Source organism: Lissotriton helveticus, chromosome 2_1 (assembly GCF_964261635.1).
Source record: "Lissotriton helveticus chromosome 2_1, aLisHel1.1, whole genome shotgun sequence".
In the NCBI taxonomy this organism is placed as follows: domain Eukaryota; kingdom Metazoa; phylum Chordata; class Amphibia; order Caudata; family Salamandridae; genus Lissotriton; species Lissotriton helveticus.
The window spans coordinates 1,108,616,874-1,108,638,771 of record NC_136059.1 but is presented as its reverse complement, the minus strand read 5'-3'; the positions used below and the strand labels follow the sequence as shown (position 1 = coordinate 1,108,638,771).

At 43.6% G+C, this 21,898-nt stretch overlaps 1 protein-coding gene across 1 annotated transcript in view; it reads right to left on the bottom strand.

Moving 5' to 3' along the window:
* BRD10 (bromodomain containing 10) overlaps positions 1–21,898 on the bottom strand; it is a 428,998-nt gene that overhangs the window by 171,277 nt on the left and 235,823 nt on the right. The window lies entirely within an intron of this gene.

Sequence of the window (21,898 nt, the reverse complement as noted above, 5' to 3'; positions counted from 1 at the left end):
AGGTGAAATCGTTACAGAAAATATTTACTTACATTTTAAGATGAACTACTCCAAATATGATGAATGATTTTACATCACTACTAAATTAATTCAAACATTTGAACAGAAAGAACACCTGTATGCAATAGCTTCGTAGGTATACAGGATTCAAATTCATTTTTAATCCCTCCAGACAAGAATTATTAGGTGAACAATTTGATATAGGTTTAAGACAGCAGCCGGTGCAGGTCATGATGGTATGCAGATGATACAGCCAGAATAGTTCGGGTCAGTGAAGAGAACCAGTGATGGTCGATCATGGTGAACTGATTAAGTCTTATTTCTTCATTCCCCTGATGAGGCCTGCTGCGGCGCATAGGATGCCCTTAAAGGGGGTCCGGTGTGACGTCTGGGAGGCCAAGTAGTAGGATGTAGCTACCATCTAGATACAGGAGTACAAAGGCCTCAATAGCAGTTCTAAAGTCGCTTTCTAGGAGGAACAGTTTCACTCTATTTATTGGAGACAACGGATACCATGCACCCTGTTTTCTTAGTGATTTGTTCCTTGAGAGTGAATTTGGTGTTCAGGGGAATCGGAGTAACTTAGTGTTGGATGAAAGCTTGGATTGGAGTATTGTTGACTACGACATGCAGGATTAAGTAGGCTAATATATACAACAATATGGGGGTAACAGTTATACTGGAGCGCACTGCGTGTATAAGTATATATGTATACAGTTTAAAGTCCAATTGGTGCTCTAAGTGGAAAGAGTAGGTTACCACTACTCTTATTAAAGTCAACAAGTGACTAAACATAAATAAATTATCCACCAAGCACTCGTTTTCAAATTAAAGTCTAATTCATCCGATGTTCATGCGTTTTTATTCCATCTTCACGTCATTTGATTCCATCATCCAATGTATTTCACAAAATCAGCCAACACGTGTTTCGTCTAGTCAGTCTATGACAAAACAGACTTCTTCAGGGCTGCAAATAATACAATAACCAATGATACATGTCACAATTCTATACTAAATATTTACACACAACTCAAATTCACCGAATAGTGTGTTTAGAAAAGAGTAAACAAGGAAGTACCAATCACCAGGAGTAAAGCCAGAAGCATCCAAATCGTGAAAGCAAAATATGCTTACTACCCAAGTAAGAGTACCATCCATACAAGAAGAGACAGTTATAGTTGGAATGACGTACCCAAAACTTCAATTTCAATGCTGCAAATTAATAGTTGGCAAGTAACCTGGAATACCAAATGAGACCCAGTCACAAACAATACCTTACAGACAAAGTCATCAAAAGAAATGCAGCTAAAAGCTAATCAACTCACCAATATTGTAAACATGGGTCGTGTAGCACGTAATATTCTAATTCAAGTTCAATCTCATCACATCCAATACGAACGAAAAACTAATCTGAAATTATATCGCTTTGCATTAACAAATTACCTATGCTGAAAGTATCACTCGTAAAGTACCCTAAAAGTAAGAAGCATAGTATTCCATCAAATTCTTAGACTCATGTGGCACATGTAACTCACATTTATATTCAATTCATCAGATCCAATACAAATCTATTATAGTCTGTAAGTATAATTATGTCAATATCTATTATCCATTTGTTTATACTCTAAAGTACCTACTTATACTCAGAGTACCACTCGCTATACATTCTAAAGGCAAGAAGACCTTGTCTTTCATCAGAATTATCAAACTCAAAATGTACCCGAGGGTTGTAAATAGTTCATAAATCCAAATATCAGTTCTAGCCGTCATCAAATCCAAAAGCGCATATCAGCGTAATGAAGGTCCCAAACCTTCATAAAATCAATTTTAATTCAAGCTATCCTCGTGTCAACAAGCTGAAAATAAATTACAACTCCAATTAATAATTACCCAATATACGAACATATTCACATATTCCAACAACAACACTTTATCCTTATCAAGCTACTCACCGCAAATCTGCTTAGACATTATCCGAAAAGTTCGCGTGCTACGCAAGCGCCATCTTGGAGTGGCAATAAATAAGAAAAACAGCGGGCGCCATCTTAGAGTGGTTAGTTAGCCGGTTCGTACTAAAACCCAATACAATTAAATAACTGATATTTGAACAAAAATTAGCCGAGCAAAGTCAATTATATTTGTTAAGTACGCAGTGTCCAAATAAAACAAATTGTTAACGCGTCCTGCCGCATTTTTTACAATATTAATATAATCACGATATATATTTACTTCATTTAATTGTAACCAGCCACATAATGTCCCGAAACACTTTCGAGTTAATTGCTCTTAAACTAAATACACTATCATATCTAAATGGAAAATACTGTATGCGCCATCTATGAACGGTTACCACCTATCTACAATTATGCTAAGTAAACAACCCTCGTCTGTCGGTATACGCAAGTGAAAGGGTCCAAATGGAATATTATTATCTCACGTCAAACCTAACTGTCAGACAGTCAAATCAGCACAACCAGGAATAGGAAGGATAGGCGAAGGGGCAAGGTGAACAGTACAATACACAGCCAAAAAATATATTAATCATAATAACAGTACTTCACCTCATAGATACTGCTTTTTTTGTGTTCTTTTGAAACCAACAATACAATCAGTTGTTATACAGTCCATTAATTGGAATTAGACTTCAGAGCAAAACTTGAACAACATTGCATATCCACAAATTATTCCTGCCCTAAGTAATATTCAAATTCGTGGTCAATATTTAGACCACGTTCAACTGCTTTAAGTTTCAATAACCACAACACTTCTCTGCGTCGCAGTTGTAATGGTCTGTTCCCACCTCTAGCATCACGTTTGATATGATCAATACCATGATATCTAAACACATGTTTTTCTTTCTCATGAAAATTTCTAACAATGTGGGAGGCAATGGGATAGAGAGTATCCCCTGTTTTTAATGCTCTAAAGTGCTCTACCATTCTTTCTTTCAGTTTTCTGATAGTGCTCCCAACATAAATCTGTTTACATGTACAAACTATAACAAACAACAAAAGTAGTATCACAATTAATAAACATATTAATTGAATGTTCTCCAGTATTGTTATAGTTAAAAGTCTTTACTTTGCTTAATGCCCATCTACAGGAACTACATCTTCCACATTTGTGGAAACCTATAGATCGCTCAGTAAGCCAATCAGGAACAATATTCCTCAGAGGGTAACTAGGACTGACAAAATTAGAAAGGGTACGACCCTTTCTAAAAGTCAGTCCACGTTTATTTCCAATGTAGGGCATTAAGTCTTTATCCATACACAGTAAGTGCCAGTGTCTATTTAAAATGCTGTATAGTTTGGCACTATCAGTACTATAGTTTGTGATCAAACGTATCTTAACATCCTTACTCTCACTGGATTTTTTGTCAAGAGTTTTTGACCTCTTGAGTTTCTTTGCTCTAATCACGGCATTTTCGACCACTTTGCTCTGATAGCCACGTCTAAGAAACCTCTGTGATAAATCTGTAAGATTATGTTCAAAGTCATTATCTGTAGAGCAATTCCGTCTAGCCCTTACCATCTCACCATAAGGGATCGCATTTATTTGACTCACAGGGTGACAACTTCGGGCATGTAAAACAGCATTACAGCTGGTAGGTTTGCGAAACATGCGACTGCAAATTTTACCATCTTCGATAAACAGTTCAATATCCAGGAAACTGATGCTATTTCTGTCATAATGAGTAGTAAATGCCAGGTTCAGTGCATTGTCATTTAAGTAGTCGAAAAAACCCTTAAGTTCATCAACTGAACCAGTCCAAATGAGAAGTCAATCATCTATATATCGCCCCCAATAGTGTATATACTGTATCCATTTCTTACCGGATGGGCCCCAGATTCTCTCCGCCTCGAAGAACCCCATGAAGAGGTTCGCAAAGGACGGAGCAAATCTAGAACCCATCGCGGTTCCAAGGCGCTGTCTAAACCATTTACCATCAAAGAGGAATACGTTATTTTGAAGCACCATTTTCGTCATCTTCAAAATCATCTGATTATGATCATAGTATTCCGCACTTCTATTGCTCAGAAAGAAGTCAATGGCACGAATACCTTGTTCATGATCGATATTGGTATAAAGTGATACCACATCTAGTGTGACCAATATCATCCTATCATCCCAATTCAAATCATTCATTATATTGAGTACATGCTTTGAGTCCTCAATAAAAGAAGGTACGTTTTTAACATAGAGCTGTAAAAAGGTATCAACGTATTGGGAAAGGCGTTCAGTTGGCCCCCCAATACCTGAAATTATTGGTCTACCTGGTGGTTTCACCCTTGACTTGTGAATTTTAGGCAGTGTGTACATGCATGGTGCACGTGGTGTAGTAACCTGTAAATACAGAAATTCATTGTAATCAATAAGCATTTGATCATACCAAATTTTAAGTTGGTCATTGATAATCTTTGACAAAGGTAGAAGAGGATTGCTCTGTAGTTTCTCATAGTACAAAGTGTTATTCAATTGGGAATAAACTTCCTCATTGTAATCTGTTGTATTCAAAATTACTACGTTCCCACCCTTGTCTGCTTTGCGTATAGTAATATCAGGGTTATTCATAAGTTCTTTAAGTGCCAACCTCTCCCCAGGCAATAGGTTGTCTTTATATTTCTTCATTCTTTCTGAGCATTTTGCGTCCGTAATTCTATCAATGTCTTGATTGACCGCTTTAAAGAAGGCTTCAATTGTACTACCAGATGCCACCTGAGGTGTCCATTTTGATCTTACTTTTAACCCACTTCCCTCACTCAAAAATCTTTTAATCTCCAAATCATCCAATAACTTCAATAAGGTCACAGGATCTTCCTCTCTCTCAGTGAGGGACAATAATAATTGGGTTTCTTTAAGTTCTTGAATCGTAATGTTACTCAAAGGTTTTATTCTTGCATGTTTAGCTTTTTCTGGTACATTAACAAAATACTTTTTCAATTTAAGCCTCCTAACAAACTTAAATACGTCAATTTTAGTCAAATACCAATCAGACATAGTCATAGGGCAGAATCCCATTCCTTTTATAAGTAAACTGATCATATTCTCAGACAACTCAATTGAAGACAAATTCACAATTTCAATATCACCAACTTCATTAGCATCATTTTCGGTTATGGTTTCCATGATCTCAGTCGCATTCCTACCCTTCCCCCTTGTCCTCCTGCCGCCTCTACCACCTCTCCTGTTTTTTTTGCAATTGCCGCACGATTCCTCTCTATGTCCCTGTTCCCACGGCGTAACCTGCGCACTTCTACTAAAAAATTATTCTCAACTGATGGGAGGGAAGAAGAATCAGGAATTTCCTCATTGTCACTACTGGATATATTACTAGTGCCAGGATCACTATCACTAGCAGATGGAGTGCCGCTCCTCTGTTTTCCAGTCACAGGTTTAGTCATCAAGTAATCAAATTTTCTTGCAAAGGTATAAACACGACCTGAACGGTAGTCCCTTTCGTCGCGCTTAATCTTTCTTGCATTCCTTTGCTTAATGTCATTTTGTAGATCATTTAATATTTCGTCTAAGATAGTATAATTTTTAATGGTTGATTCAGGGAGATTCATCTCTTTAATTTCGTCTTCCACCTTCTGTATCTCAACCAATAATTTTGCTATTTTCCTCTCAGCATTCTCAATAAGGATGTTAATTAGGTTCTTAGAGCTAGTATTAAGTTCCTTCTCCCAAGTTAAATAAAGATCAGGCTCCAGATCTTCATATGTCGGTATAATCTGGGACCTAAGACCACGTGGGATCCTATTAAGTTTTAGATATTGTCTTAGAGTCGCGGCATCCCACCACTTGTTTAACTCAGTACGTTTAAGGGATTCTAGCTTAACAAACTTGGCTCTAAGGCCTTCCTTCTTAGTTTCATTTGATGGTCCCATGGCAGCTCCTATTGATCCTCCTGCCACTAACTTGTCAAATAATAGTTCTGCCTCCTTATCTCTATTCATCTTTACTTATGCGGCTGCTCCCAAAACACAATATACAACAATATGGGGGTAACAGTTATACTGGAGCGCACTGCGTGTATAAGTATATATGTATACAGTTTAAAGTCCAATTGGTGCTCTAAGTGGAAAGAGTAGGTTACCACTACTCTTATTAAAGTCAACAAGTGACTAAACATAAATAAATTATCCACCAAGCACTCGTTTTCAAATTAAAGTCTAATTCATCCGATGTTCATGCGTTTTTATTCCATCTTCACGTCATTTGATTCCATCATCCAATGTATTTCACAAAATCAGCCAACACGTGTTTCGTCTAGTCAGTCTATGACAAAACAGACTTCTTCAGGGCTGCAAATAATACAATAACCAATGATACATGTCACAATTCTATACTAAATATTTACACACAACTCAAATTCACCGAATAGTGTGTTTAGAAAAGAGTAAACAAGGAAGTACCAATCACCAGGAGTAAAGCCAGAAGCATCCAAATCGTGAAAGCAAAATATGCTTACTACCCAAGTAAGAGTACCATCCATACAAGAAGAGACAGTTATAGTTGGAATGACGTACCCAAAACTTCAATTTCAATGCTGCAAATTAATAGTTGGCAAGTTTCCATTTAGATATGATAGTGTATTTAGTTTAAGAGCAATTAACTCGAAAGTGTTTCGGGACATTATGTGGCTGGTTACAATTAAATGAGGTAAATATATATCGTGATTATATTAATATTGTAAAAAATGCGGCAGGACGCGTTAACAATTTGTTTCATTTGGACACTGCGTACTTAACAAATATAATTGACTTAAAATGTATAATCACACCCTTTAAAGTTTAGCAGATTCCAAGTATAGATCAAGTTGTGGCATCACTGAAAGAATTCTAATTCTTATACTGCTGGAGAAGCCAGAGACCCAGTCAAACAGGCTGTGTCTAGTGTCAGTTTCTTCCTATTGTCCTGAAATTACTCTGTATATGCTACCAGCTGACGATGAAATAACCTATTAGCTTCTGCAAGTGTAGGTTTGCGGATATATAATGTGAAAGAGAGTTCTTAAAGTTCATGGTAATTCTGATATTTGTGTACACTATTAGCAAAGTTGTATGTATTTACATCTGGTTAATTCCATTTGGCTGTAATAATCGGCTACTCATCTGCCTATTCTATTTTTAGAGACTGAAGAGGTTTCAATTTTTCAAAGTGATACTTTCAAAAAGAACATTATTCTGGTTGGTAGGGATCTTTCACTGGTCCTGACACTGCCTAGGATTTTAGGATTTTTCTCGATTTCGTTTTCTATGCTGCTTTTTTCCCTCTGTAACATATAATTATTCAATAAGGTTGGTTTCTCTCACTTGCCCATAATGAAATAAAGAATTTTAAGTCCCCAAGGTTAAAACCCAGAAATAAAGAGTCATATTTGCTGCTCGCCTCAATCCTTAAGGAATACGTTTTACATTATGCAAATTTGCTCCAAGGGAATTAAAACCATTCACTAGAAAACCAGAATAATATAGACTTTTGTTTTTTAAGGTATGGAAAAAAAAGTGATTTCTCCAGAATCAAAGAATGTTGATGGGAGGCAGAGATTTGCACTTAAGTTCCTCAGTTCCAAAGTCAGAATCTCCAGCATTGAAACTCTCTCAAGAAGAAAGTCTTCAACAAGTTGCAGAGCAAAATAAAACTCATTTATATATCATCAATGTGACAGTGTCACGATTACATAATTTGCAGATCAGAAGTGAATTCCAATCACATGGCTATCTTTTGTTTCTCGAATGTCTAAAAACGGAGGCACATTTATTTATTTTTGCAGTATTGTGCAGCGCAGACATCACCAGAATGTGTTAGAGCAGTTTATATACCAAACAGAACACTACATAAAAAACATAAATAACATTAATAAATAATGAGCACTAAAATATAAAAAGGGTCTGGGAGGTTATATAAAATATCAAGGTAAGCCTCAAGTAGGTGATAATATAAACTATAAGTCTATCACTTTCAGTAGGTAGAGGAAAAATTAACTAAAACATTGTTAGAATGCAAGGGCTTTCAGTTTGGATTTAAGGATTGTCAGAGAGGCAGTGGCTCATAAGCTTGGAGGTAAAGCGTTTCATACTCTGGTTGCACTCTGAGAAGGACTGAGCCTTAAATTGTTCCTTTCTAAAGGTCTGAGGTTCCAGAAAAAGAGATTCAGCATTTCAAGAAGGTGTAGACCCACAAGGTAACTTTAGCAAGGCAGCCAGGTAATATAGAGTGGAGGTGTGAAGGGCCTTGCGAGTAATTCAGGCATTTTTTTAAATGGCCCTTGTTTCGGTGATAGAGCCAGTGGAGCACTAACAGTACCGTTGCAATATGGCCATTCCTTTAGCCCCCAGACACACAAACACGCAGCCAAACGTAGAGCTGATGTTAGTGGAACAAGATGGATTTTATGGAGACTGGTCAGGAGTGAGTTGAAGTAATCTATTCCTTATAGCACTGGTGCTTGTACCTGAGTTTTGAGATCTTGTTCTGGAATGAAGCAACGAATTTGCAGGAGTAGATAAGACTTAAAGTGTGCATTTTGGGCCATGGAGTGAGCTTGCAACTGTAGATTGAGTGTTTGGTCAAGGATGACTCCTAGTGATTAGGCAGTGTGAAAGATGGCAGGTGTGCAGTTGAGGATATTGATTGAGCTCATTCAAGAATGAACTGGTGTGAACAAGATGAGGAAAAATTGTGCTTTAGAAGGATTCAACTTTAAACAATAGGTAGTTATCTAACCTTGAACTGTGCTTAGAGCGTTGGCAAGACGGGAAATATCATTCAGAAACGAGAACTTTTAGACACAATTATCATCAGCACATTGATGATAAAGTATCTCTGAGTTCTTCAGAAAGACTCTCAAGGGTCTGATGTACAACTTAAATCGTGTCAGGCAAGGATAGATCCCTTAGGGACCCTCTGTATTAAGGACAATAGTATTGAGAGACATGAATCAAATTTTATCCTCTGTAATGTGACAGTTAGGTATGATTCCAACCATATGAGGACCACTCCATCCAAGTCCATCTGCTTTTTGTAACAGTTGGGAAGTAAACAGTGGGTTGCTGTATCCAAGGCTGCCAACTGGACAAGCAGGATCAAAAGGTAGTCATTATCAGAGTCCAAGATGTGGAGCACATCATCCGCAAGCTAGATTAGTGCCCCAACCTCGACTGAAACCTGAATGGTGTTCATTTAAATTGTTGCTGTCTTTGATATATTGGGCAAGTTGCCTTGCTACAAAGCTTTCACTAACTTTTACAGGAAACTGGAGATTGGACAGGGTGAAAGTTGTTTCGACTATTCACATTTGTAGACGTTTATTCTTAGAAGTTGGCTGACATGACCACGCTTGACCTGATCAGGAATCACTCCCTGGCTGAAGTTTGCTAATTTAATCCAATACAGAAGCATGAGTGGCCAAGTTCTTTGCCATCTCTGATAAATAAAAAAACTGAACAGCTGGCTTTCCTCTGAAGCAGGAATAAATGTGTGCATACATTTGATACGCCTGATTAAATACATGTACCTGCGTTGCTACTTCACAGCATAGTCCCCGAACACTTTTGGTGTGACCAGCTCTTTGCCAGCGATTATGGGAAAGCTCAGTTACCCAAATAAATATACGAAGCAGGACAAGCCGCCCTCCCACCCTTGGTATAATGCATCATGCCGCAAGGCCAAAAAGGCATTAGTAACATCTATCAAAGCCAAAGACCGCCCTTTAATAAGGACAGCTAGAGTAAATTATAAAGCGGTCATACTAGAAGCTAAGAAGAGGTGGGAAGATGAAAACTGGGCCACACTGAAAACTGCTTTAGGGGAAAGAGACATGAGGACCTTTTGGGGAGTGGTAAATTTAGGAACGACCGCCCCCCGAAGCACGGCTGAACCAAATTTGGATGAAAAGGTCTGGCATGAGCATTTTGAATCATTTTATGCTAAGGAGCGATCGCCCGGAGTTGCCTCTACCAATAGCTGTGATTTGTTAATGCTTTGCCCCATAGCTAAACGGGATCTATCCCTCTCACCTGATGGTGCTGTGGGTCCAAAATAAGCCTAAAAGAAATAAAGGGCGCACTGGAAAGGATAGCTCCGGGTAAAGCCCCAGGCCTGGACAAGATACCAGGAGACCTCTTCAGGAGCGAACCAGCCATCTGGGCCCCATATTTTTGGATGCTTTTTAATACAAGGTATGAAGATTCCTCCGAGCTGGCTTGGCGCGGAAATAATTACGATTTGTACAAAAGGGTCCCAACAAATTACAGACCAATCAGCTTAATAGACATATCCCAGAAAGTATTTGCACGTGTTTTACTCCTTAGGCTACAATCATGGATGGAGAGAGGGGGGTACTGTCCGCCCTGCAGGCTGGGTTCAGGGAAAAGCTGTCGACCCTCGACCAAGTACTAAGACTGCAACTGTTGTGTTGGAAGACCGTAAGCCTGCAGGGGTGCAGTCTCTACTTAATTTGTGTTGACATGAGGTCTGCATTTGACCTAGTTCCTAGGGAGAAACTGTGGCTGGTCTTGGGTGAGATGGGGGTCCCTGAATATTTAATTTGACTCTTTAAACGTCTACATGAGTGTAACTATGCGCAAATTAGGCATGGCAAGGATTGTAATCTTACAGCACCTATAGCCATTAATCGTGGAGTACGCCAGGGTTGCGTGCTTGCGCCAACCCTATTTAGTCTCTATATTAATGGCTTGATTGATGCCCTGCTTGCAGAAAAAGACCTAGATGCCCCTAAGCTAGCCTCCCGTAGAATCTCGGCAGTGATGTTCGCGGACAACACTCTATTGATAGCCAAATCGCCAACAGGCTCACAACGGGTTTTGATACATTTGAGATATTCTGTAGGGAAAGAGGCCTAGAATGAATATGCTATTTACCAGTATGCATCTGTTCTTGGCATGTAGGGCTGCTGACATTCATATCTGTAGCATAGATCGCCGCCTAGTGTTGGGTCCGGATGATTGCACATTGTTGTCCTGGAAGAGTCTTCGAAGTATCACGAGATAGGTCGCTCCTCCCCTGGACTACAGTGCGCATGGGCATCGACTCCATCCCCAGATTGATTTTAGCCATTGTGGCGAAGATGGAGAGTAACAGTGTGAGCGATGACCATGCTAAGAGTAAGTATAAAGTCTGCAGCCGCTACAGGCGCCGGGGAGGAGGGCGAGCGATATGAATGTCAGCAGCCCTACATGCCAAGAACAGATGCATACTGGTAAGTAGCATATTCAGTTCGAGGCATGTGGGCTGCTGAATTCATATCTGTAGCATAGAATAGATAGAAGTCCCTCCATTATCGGTGGCCGCCTGTGCCAGCTGCAGACGTTTGAAAAAGTGTTTTTAGAACAGCCTGCCCTACAGCTGCTTGCTGCTGGAGTGCACATCTACACAGTAGTGTTTAGTAAATGTGTGTGGGGTAGACCATGTGGCTGCTCTACAAATGTCTTCCAAAGGGATATTACCAAGGAAAGCCATGGAGGCCCCCAACTTGCGGGTGGAGTGGGCTCTTGGGGGGACCGTTAAAGTGCGCTTAGCTTTCTGATAGCAAATTTGAATACACCTAACGATCCACCTGGCTATACCTGCTTTGGAAATGGGGTTGCCTTTGTGTTGGGCAGAAAAGGCAACAAAGAGTTGTTTCATCTTCCAAAAATCTTTGGTCCTATCGATGTAGTACATCAAAGCTCGTTTGACGTCAAGAGTGTGGAGCATTCTTTCGGCCACAATCTCTGGGTTTTGAAAGAACACAGGCAGTTCAATAGTCTGATTGACATGGAACTGTGAAACCACCTAAGGAAGAAACTTAGGGTTAGTGCTCAGCACCACCCTGTTGGAGTGAATCTGTATAAACGGCTCTTGCACGGTGAGCGCCTGGAGCTCACTAACACGTCGCAGTGACGTAATGGCTATAATGGCTATAAGGAAAGCCACTTTCCATGTTAAGAACTAGATTTCGCAGGAATGCAGGAATGCAGAGGCTCAAAAGGTGGACCCATCAGTCTGGTGAGGACCACATTAAGGTTCCATACCGGAGCTGGCGGTGTTCTGGGAGGAATGACTCGTTTCAGTCCTTCTAGAAAGGCTTTAATGGCAGGCACTCTGAAAACGGAGAGATGCTGCCTGTTCTGGAGATAAGCCGCTATGGCGGATAAGTGTATCTGAATGGAAGCATATGCCAGATTGCATTTGTAAAGATGTAACAAATAACAAATGATGTTGTGAGTAGATGCATCTAGCGGGTCGATGTGTTCTGCACAGTAAATGACGAACCGCTTCCATTTTGCTGCATAGCATGCTCTGGTGGTGGGCTTCCTTGCCTCCCGTATGATATCCATGCAGTCAGGAGGCAAGTTAAGGTAGCCAAATTCTAAGACTTCAGGAGCCAGATCGCCAGGTTGAGCTGTTGCGGATCTGGGTGCTGAATGTCGCCATGGCTCTGCGTCAAAAGCCTGGGTGTGAGGTGCAGCCTTTGATGCGGTACCACGGAGAGTTCTAGAAACGTGGTGTACCATGGTTGGCGTGGCCACGTTGGAGCAACCAGGATGAGTGTCATCGAGTGTTGCTTTAGCTTTCTTGCCACCAGCGGTATGAGAGGTGCTGGGGGAAAAGCGTACGCAAATCTGCCTGACCAGTTCATCCATATCGTATTGCCCTGCGACTGTGGGTGCGGGAACCTGGAGGCAAAGCGTTGGCATTTTGCGTTTTCCCTTGTGGCGAATAGGTCTATCTCTGGATGACCCCACTGCTGGAAGTACGGGCGGAGTACTGATGGATGTATCTCCCACTCGTGCATTTGGTGGCTGTACCTGCTGAGCAGATCCGCCATCTGATTGTCCTTGCCCGGGAGGTGTTCCGCCATGAGGAAGATGTTCCTCTGAATGGCCCACTTCCACATGCTCTGAGACAGATGAGACAACTGTGGAGAGTGTGTACCTCCCTGCTTTTGAATATAGTACATGGCTGTCATGTTGTCCGTCCGGATCAACACGACTTTGTTGCACAGATGTACCTTGAATGCCTTCATTGCCATGAAGATTGCCATCAGTTCTAGGTAGTTGATCTGCATCTTCTGTTGCTGCGTTGTCCATAGTCCCTGCACCGTGTAGTGGAGTACATGAGCTCCCCATCCCTGGAGAGATGCGTCCGTTGTCAGAATAATCTGTGGCACAGGCTCTTGGAACGGTCGGCCCTTGCAAAGGTTGTGTGGATTCCACCAATGCAGAGAGTTGTATGCCCGACCGGTCACCAACACTAGATCTTTCAACTGTCCTTGAGCCTGATTCCACTGATGTGCCAAGCACTCCTGAAGCGGACGCATATGTAGTCTGGCATGCGGGACTATGAAAATGCAGGAGGCCATCATGACTATTAACTGCATGAACACTCGTGCTGGAATAATAAGATATAATGCTGTTGATCCTCACAGAATTTGGCTAGGCCGTGGCTGCCAGAGTATCTATTGTCGCGCCCAGATACTGCCGCACATGGGCTGGCTGAAGGTGCGACTTCGGATAATTTAGTGAGAATCCCAGAGCGTGAAGAAGGTGAATGGTGTGGGACATGTTGGCAGCGCCCTGCTGGGCCGACTTTGCTTGGACAAGCCAATCGTCCAGATAAGGGTAGACGTGAACGTTCTGCCTCCTGAGGTGCGCAGCCACTGTCGCCAAGCATTTTGTGAAGACCCTGGGCGCTGTGGTCACTCCGAAAGGGAGGACCTTGAATTGATAATGCTGATTCTGAATGGTGAATCTGAGGTGTTTTCTGTGTGACGGATGTAGTGGAATGTGAAAATATGCAACCTTGAGATCTAATGTTGCGAGGAAGTCTCCCTGATTGAGCAACGGAAGAACCTGCTGCAGCGTGAGCATGTGAAAGTGTTCTGAGAGAATGTACTGATTTAGGGGTCTGAGATCCAGTATGGGTCTGAGGGACCCGTCCTTTTTCGGGATCAGGAAGTACAGGGAGTACACTCCGGAGCCTCTGTCCTCCACCGGCACGAGCTCTATTGCCCCTTTTTGCAGCATGACGAGCACCTCCTGCTGCAATAAGTGCAAATGCTCTGTTGACATAGGATGGTGCCTTGGTGGGATGTTGGGTGGAGTGGACGTTAACTCCAGACAATAACCGTACTGGATAAGTTTTCTGACCCACCTGTCTGTGGTGATGGATTTCCAGACTGGCAGGAACTGTTGGAGTCTCCCCCCGACAGGTGTTGTATGGTCGGGTGGCAGTGACAAGGCGTCACTGTTTGTTGGCGGCGGAGGATCGGGAGTTGTTGTTTCCACGACCTCTGCCCTTGGTGCTGTTGCCACGATAGCCGCCCCTATTCTGCTTGTTGTAAGAGGTTTGCGCCCCACCTTTATTGTACTGTGTTTGCTGGAACATCTGGCCTCTGGAAACACCTCTATTGCTTGAGCGACGAAAAGTACTACCCCTGAACTGCTGGGACTGGAGAGCCCCCATGGACTTCGCAGTCTTTATTTTTCCAGGGTGGTATCCACCTCAGGGCCAAATAAGTGATCAGGGTTGACAGGCTGATTGAGGATGGTGGTTTGTATCTCCGGTTGGAACCCGGAGATCCTGAGCCAGGCCTGACGCCGCAGCATCACACTTGTGTTAATTGCCCTGGCCGCAGTGTCTGCTGCGTCCAGTGCACATTTAATAGAAGCATTCGAGATGAGCTTCCCTTCCTGAATGAGCATCTCCGCTGCCTCTTTATACTCATCGGGCAAGTGCTGTAACAGGGTCTCAAGTGTATCATAGTGTGCCCTATCATATCTGGCCAGGAGTGCCTGAGTTTTTGAAATACGCCAGATATTGGCCGCTTGAGCCGCCACCCTCTTCCCTGATGCTTCTAGCACTTTTGATTCCTTGTCAGGGGGAGGAGCATCACCAGCGGTTTGAGAATTTGCCCTCTTCCGGGCATTAGAAATGACCAAAGAGTCCAACGGCAACTGGCCCCTGATGTAGGTAGGGTCGCCAGGTGCCGGCTTATACTTTTTCTCAATCCTGGGGTTCATAACCCTGGCACGTGTGGGTTCCTTAAAAATGTCCGCAGCATGTTTCAGAACCCCCTTTAGCATTGGCAGAGTCTTGACAGTCTTTTCAGAGGAGGAAAAGGTATCAAACAGGAAGTCCACCTCAACAGGGTCAGCATGCAGCTGGACGTCATGATTTTTAGCCGCCCTCTCAATGAGAGCATTGAATGCCGCAGAATCCTCAGTAGGGGAGGGTTTGACATTGTACACTTGAGTGTCCTGGGCAGTGTGCGGATCATCAGGGTCCCCTGCATCTGCCCATGAGTCTTGGTGATCCTCAGGATCAGTGTTGGCAGGGAAGTTGTACTCCTCATCATCCCCCTCCCCAGCCTCCACATCTGAATAAGCGGGTGAGGATGGAGCAATGGTCCGAGTCCGTGGATCAATCGGCTCCACCAGAACCGGGGAATCCGTAGAAGGCTTTTTGCGCTTCAAGGGAATGATGTAGGACTCCATAGGCTGAGCCGGCGTGATCTTTCTCTTGTAGATTGAAAGTTTACCGGTGTCGGCATCGATAAAGTGTTCCGACTGCTCCTCCATCAGGGGTTGTCGAGGCTTCGACCCCGCGGACACCTTGACGGGCGCGTCGGCGACTGTTCTTGGTGCGAACGCCTTCGGCGCCACTTTCGGCGGCAGCGTGAACTGGATTGGCGTCAAGGACTTCGGCTTTATGGCAGCGGGCTTCGGGGTGGAAGAATCCTTCGGATCGACCGCGGAAGCCTTGCTCCTGATGCGTTGCAATGAGTCCGACACCTGCTTCGTGAAGGAGGCGGACGGTTTCGTCGACCTGACAGGCGTTCTCGGTCTACCAGCAGGTGCAGACTCGAGCGCAGAACTTTTGGCCTTCTCCGGTTGCCGCAGCCCCAGTCTTCGGCTCGACGCCCTTGAGTGATTTGGGCTCGACGCCCTTGAGCGACTTCGGTTCGACGCCCTTGGGCGCCTTAACCGGATCGACAACCTTCTTCGGCTTCGGCTGCCCCGACCTGTCGGAAGACGAGGAGGCGACCGGAGCGACAGACGTCTTCTGTTTCGATGGCGTCTCTATCTCTTTCTGTTTCGTCGAGACCGAAGCTTTCACTTTCGGTTTCGTTTTCACCAATGGCGGCTCCGCAGAAGTGTCCGTAGTCGGGCCCGTAGGCGAGACCGTGGATCCAGTTGTAAGGTCTTGGGTAAGGCCATGTGGCGATCCCTCGACCTGAGCCTCAGTGATTGTTCGATCGGGGTATAGCTCTTCGCCTGAGCTATCTTCCGTGGCCCCATAGGCCTCATTGTCGTCTCCTACCTCGTCGACGACTTCTTCTGCATCGATGACTTCGACGTCTGCATCGTAGTTGTAGTCGATCTCTTCTGTCTGAGTCGAAAGCGGCTCTCGAACTTCTTGCTCGTCCGCTTCTTCCCCTTCGAAAATGTCCACCGGTGCCGACTTTCGGGTCTCCTGGCGCGCCACGCGCCGAAGTCGAATCGTCTTTTTCGATCGAAAACGGGAACAAGCCATACAGTTGGCTTCATCGTGATCCGGCAACAGGCACTTGTTGCACACGGGGTGAACATCGATGTGGGGATACTTAGATCCGCACACGGGACATTTCTTGAACGGGCTCCGTTCCATGATGTTTCGTCGAAAGTCTGGTTGCGTCTACTGGGCCTCGAGCACCGAAGAGCTACGCGACTCCTCTGGGAGTCCGACTCGGGAACTGAGCCGGAAAAGAGCTGGGCACCGAACGCAAGACAATACCGACGCTAAGGAAAGGCCTTCGGGCCTAAAGGAAAGTTTTCTAACGATTCCGATCTTGAGTTATCAAATATGCATCCGAACCCAATGGCGGAAAAAAAACAATCTGGGGATGGAGTCGATGCCCATGCGCACTGTAGTCTAGGGGAGGAGCCACCTATCTCGTGATACTTCGAAGACTCTTCCAGGACAACAATGTGCAATCATCCGGACCCAACACTAGGCGGCGATCTATGCTACAGATATGAATTCAGCAGCCCACATGCCTCGAACATAAATATACAGAAAACCAAATTTATGGCGTTTAACTGCCCAAAAAGTGCACGTCCCAACCCGTCTCTAAATGGTAAACCCCTTGAGAGAGTGTCTTCTTTGGTGTACTTAGGTATTACAATCTACGAATCTATGGAATGGGGGCTCACATCACAAAATCTAGGTTAAAATTAGCACAATCTTCAGGTGGCATCATGAAGGTTCTCAACAAGTCCAGCAAAAGAATAGTTAGCCCGGCGATAGAAATTTATAGAGCACAGGCTAGAGGCAGGGCTTTATATGGTGCAAAGTTATGGGGACATCTAAAACTTGAGAACCTAACGCAGGTGGAGTACCAATTTTTAAGACAGTTATTTAGATTGCCACGCGGCACTCCGTTGGTCCCATTACGTCTTGATATGGGAATTACACCAATTGCCGAAGTGGCGAGTCTTAAACCTATAATGTATTGGCGCCGCCTGTGGACTACCCCCGAACTTATATTTTACAGGGAGGAATTGTTAGAGGTTTTGAGGGTACAGGCCGCAGTAAAGTTCCCATGGTTCGCCCACATCAAATCCTTGCTTAATAGCATGGGTTTAGGGGATTGTTGGTCAGAACCTGAGTCAGCTTGTTTATTAATATCTAAGAACCAAATGAAGGTACTTTACAAAGAGTTCAGATTGGCCCAACTTCATATTTCCTCTAGAATTGGGAACCTACTAGAGTCTTTCTAGAAATTAAAGATATTCCCCACTTTGAGCCAGTAATAGATCTTATGAATCCACCTGCGGCAAGGAAGCTCTATCTACAGAACAGATATGGGGTGCTTCCTCTTCGCTGTTTTACAGCCAAGTGGATTGACCAGCAAACGCTTCAGTGTCCGGCGTGCGCCCACCCCGAGGAAACAGAGCTCCATGTCTTCTTTAGCTGTCCAGGCTATCAGAAAGCAAGGAAACGCTGGTTGTTTCAGATCTACAGGAATCTTTGCAATAGGCGCTGTCTTGAAGTATTCAGGATACTGAAGTCTGATTCTAGTACCCCAATAGTTTATTCAGTTGCAGGCTTCTTGTTCTCCATGCGGTGTACCAGAAGGGTTTTTTGGAAAACTTAATGTTGTATTTATCCTGCCATGGTGAACCAATAGTGTTAGCATAGTAAGCTGGTTTAATCACTCTGTAGTATTTTGCATAGTTTTAAATTGTATGGCTATTGTTGTTTTTTTTCTTAATTATGTCCTTTTTTAGGTATTTTATGTATTTATTAATTTACTATGGACTTTCCGAAATTAACTGTGTCCTTCGCCTAGTTACAACATACTAAAAATTTGAATGCACTTGATTGAAAATGTGTACAACTAATATTATTACTTTTAATTATGACTGAATATATGATGTAATTTTAGATGTGATTGATTGCTATTTCTCACACTTTTTAGGTCATTTTGACATAAATAAAGTCTTTTATGAACTGAACTGATATCAAATGCATAGAAAATTATTTAAAAGAAAAAGATAAAAAAACACAGTCAAACTTAATACAAGTTATAAATCAGTGCAATCACTTATTATACACTAATGACATCCCTACACTCAAGTACTTTCAGGTACACTTCATTTGTTAAACTTCCTATTTATTCCAGTGATCTACCAATTGAGCAAATGAGTCTAATTGTCAGGAATTTTACATAAGGAGTGTTAATATTGTTTCTAGAATTTTCAAACAAATAGATTTTCACCTGGCAGCGCACTTACACACATTTTTCTGTGTACAACACTGGAATTTGTCCAGGTCATCCTCCCTCAGCCAGACAGGATAAAAGATGTATGGTTAATGCAATATCTTTCTCTCCTTTACCTTCACCGCAGATGATTTCGAACCAAACTCACCGATAATTGGAAAACTTCATAACTCAAACAGAAGTGTGGCAATCCTACCTTTCACCAACTTTGATATCTATGCAATCTCCAAAAGAGCATGATCACTGTCCATCTAACCATTCTCACATTCAGGAATAACTTAATGCATGACACCATCATGCCCAACTATCTACAAAGAAAAAAAAAATCACTATAATATGGGATATCTTGCTCTTGACTCAGTGTACCCTCAAGTCCAAAGAGCAGGCCAACGCTTTCTAAGTGTTTAAATATATTCCCAGGAACCGGATGTCCTAAACTGGGCTAAGAAATTATATAATATTTACTGTGACGGCCAGGTGAGGGTGTAACCTTACTGCCTTGCCTGAGGATTCCTGGACTTATTTCCAGAATTGTCTTCACTTTATTTATACCAAAAGGCATTAAAACATTGTGCAAGCAGAAAAATAAACCATCTAATACTTCATTTCCTATGAACCACGGGGAAAACAGAAGGAAACAGCCTATCCATTCAGCAACTAGCAATGCCCTTCATGATTGTCTGCAGACGCTCCTTCTCCCTCTTTCGTCGCTGCTCCAGCAGCCTTCAATCAATCAATCAATCAATCATTTGTAAAGCGCACTACATACCCGCAAGGGTCTCAAGGCGCTGGGGAGTGGTGGCCAGGTCTTGAGTATTCTCCTGAAGGTCAGCAGGTCTTGGGTCTGTCATAGGCTCAGTGGGAGGGTGTTCCATGTCTTGGCGGCGAGGTGGTAGAAGGGTCACCCACCGGTGGTTGTTCTTCGGATGCACAGGACGGTGGCGAGTGAGAGGTCAGCGTAGCGTAGCTGGCGGTTGGGGATGTAGAAGGAGAGCCGTCTGTTGAGGTAGGCTGGGCCAGTCTTGTGGAGTGCCTTGTGTGCGCGGGTGAGGAGCTTGAAGGATATCCTCTTGTTGACTGGGAGCCAGTGCAAGTTTCTCAGGTAGGGGGTGATGTGGCGTGGCGTGGTATGTCGAGGATCAGTCGTGCCGAGGCGTTTTGGATGCGTTGTAGTCGCTTGATGAGCTTGGTTGGGGCTCCCACGTAGAGGGCGTTTAAGTAGTCGAGTCTGCTGCTGACGAAGGGCCTGGGTGACTGTCTTTTTTGTATCTGTCGGGATCCATCTGTAGATCTTGCACTGCATGCGTAGGGTGTTGAAGCAGGAGGAGGAGACGGCGTTGACTTGCTTGGTCAAAGAGAGTGTTGAGTCGAGGATGATTCCCAGGTTGCGTGCGTGGTCGGTGGGTGTCGGGGCTGCCCCTTCAGTTAAGTGCCTTTCCTCAGTACAATCTAATTAGGATTTAGGCCTTATTTGAATATTGATATTGAAGATTTGGGCTCTTTTATGAACTGTTTGCATGCTTATTTTGATGCAGCTGTGCTAATTGATCATTTACTTTACAGTGCAGTCGCGGGAATGTTTATCACTCCTCTGCTGTCGCTTACGATGTCAGTTTCATTCAGGCTCAGGGGCGCAATGTGGTGAGCCGACTGATAGTGGGCCACGCACAACCTATTGTTTGAGCTCAGTGCACTCTACACCCCCTCCCCCCCCCCCCACACAACCCAGACGATTATTATTCCCATAAAATACTGCAAATACGTATTGGGTGTCCCAGGGCCTTTCACTTGAGTTTGCCCACTATTCATCTCAAGTTATTTACCCCAATAAATCATCTGGGCTTACCCCAGTATTTACATTGCCCTACTTACCTTACGGCTGGTATACAGCCTTTACATTAGACATGTAGGACCCTGCAGACTACATGGGAGATGACCCAGCTGAATATCTTGAAGAGGAGGAAATCACTTACTTCCCTATTGATGACGATTTCTGTCAAATTATGGATGCCTCTATCCTGAAGGCAGTGTCGCAAATTGTGGCGCCCTTGGAGAAGAAAATCCTCCAGTTGACAACACAGAGCCAATGACCCTTTGCTCCGAGGGAAGAATCTTCTGTGACTTCAGCCCCCTTACCTCCACGGCACCCCAATTCTATGACAGACCCAAAACGCAAATGCACTTATGACCCTGGGGTAAATTTAGACACTTTTCTCACCTAAAAAAGACCTTGATGGATTCCAAACTGACTCTCCATTTCCCAATAGTTTGGGGGGAGCCCTCCTTTTCTACCGCTTGGATGTAGTGGATTCCCCTACTGCCTCGGAAGGCGAGGGCGAAGGATAACCAATCAGACACTTGACCCCTTCTGGCAAACCCTCTTCGATTGTGGGATAATCTAAATCAGATACAGTCCCCAGGTTCAGATTTGCTGGACACGGATGATTACTACAGCCGTACTCTGCGGAGTAGTCTCAAGCATCAAAGGTAGCAGCCTATGTGGCAGGCTGTTTGCCGAAACCCCTGGACAAAAAAGTCTGCATCTGCCTTCAGGCTAAGTGTCTGCGCACCTACTTGGAGGGTAAAGTTGCCCTCAACCCGGACATTGATGCCAAGATGAACACCTTCTTGGGAAAAATTGTAGGAGTCCCCTAACAAAGGATAGACCGCTCCTAGCATTCATGTCAGGATAAGCTATTAAACATGGCAGGTACCCTATCCAAGATCCTGGACATGGCCGAAGACGCTAAGGGACCCAGCACTCTGATCTCCTGAGGCCCTATTGAGATGGGCTCAGTGAGCCATTATCTTTTAGGAAATGCGAACAGTGTGATTTCTACAGAAAGGTGCAGATCCCTGTTAATAAAGATTGACCCCAAACTGGGGAAATTGGCAGCATCTGAGGAAGGTCTCTTTGCACAAGGTGGTCGCTTCAGAGATTCCTTTATTCGTCAACTAGGGAAATTTGCAAACACGTTTAGGTCTTCGGATAAGGCACAGACCTATATTACACCACGTGTTTTTGTCGATGCTGGTCATGGTTGGGGACGATCGACCAGCCGTGTCATCCATCAAGCCTCCTCCAGAGGGTCAGAAATACAACGGGGCCAGTAGCAGGACTCA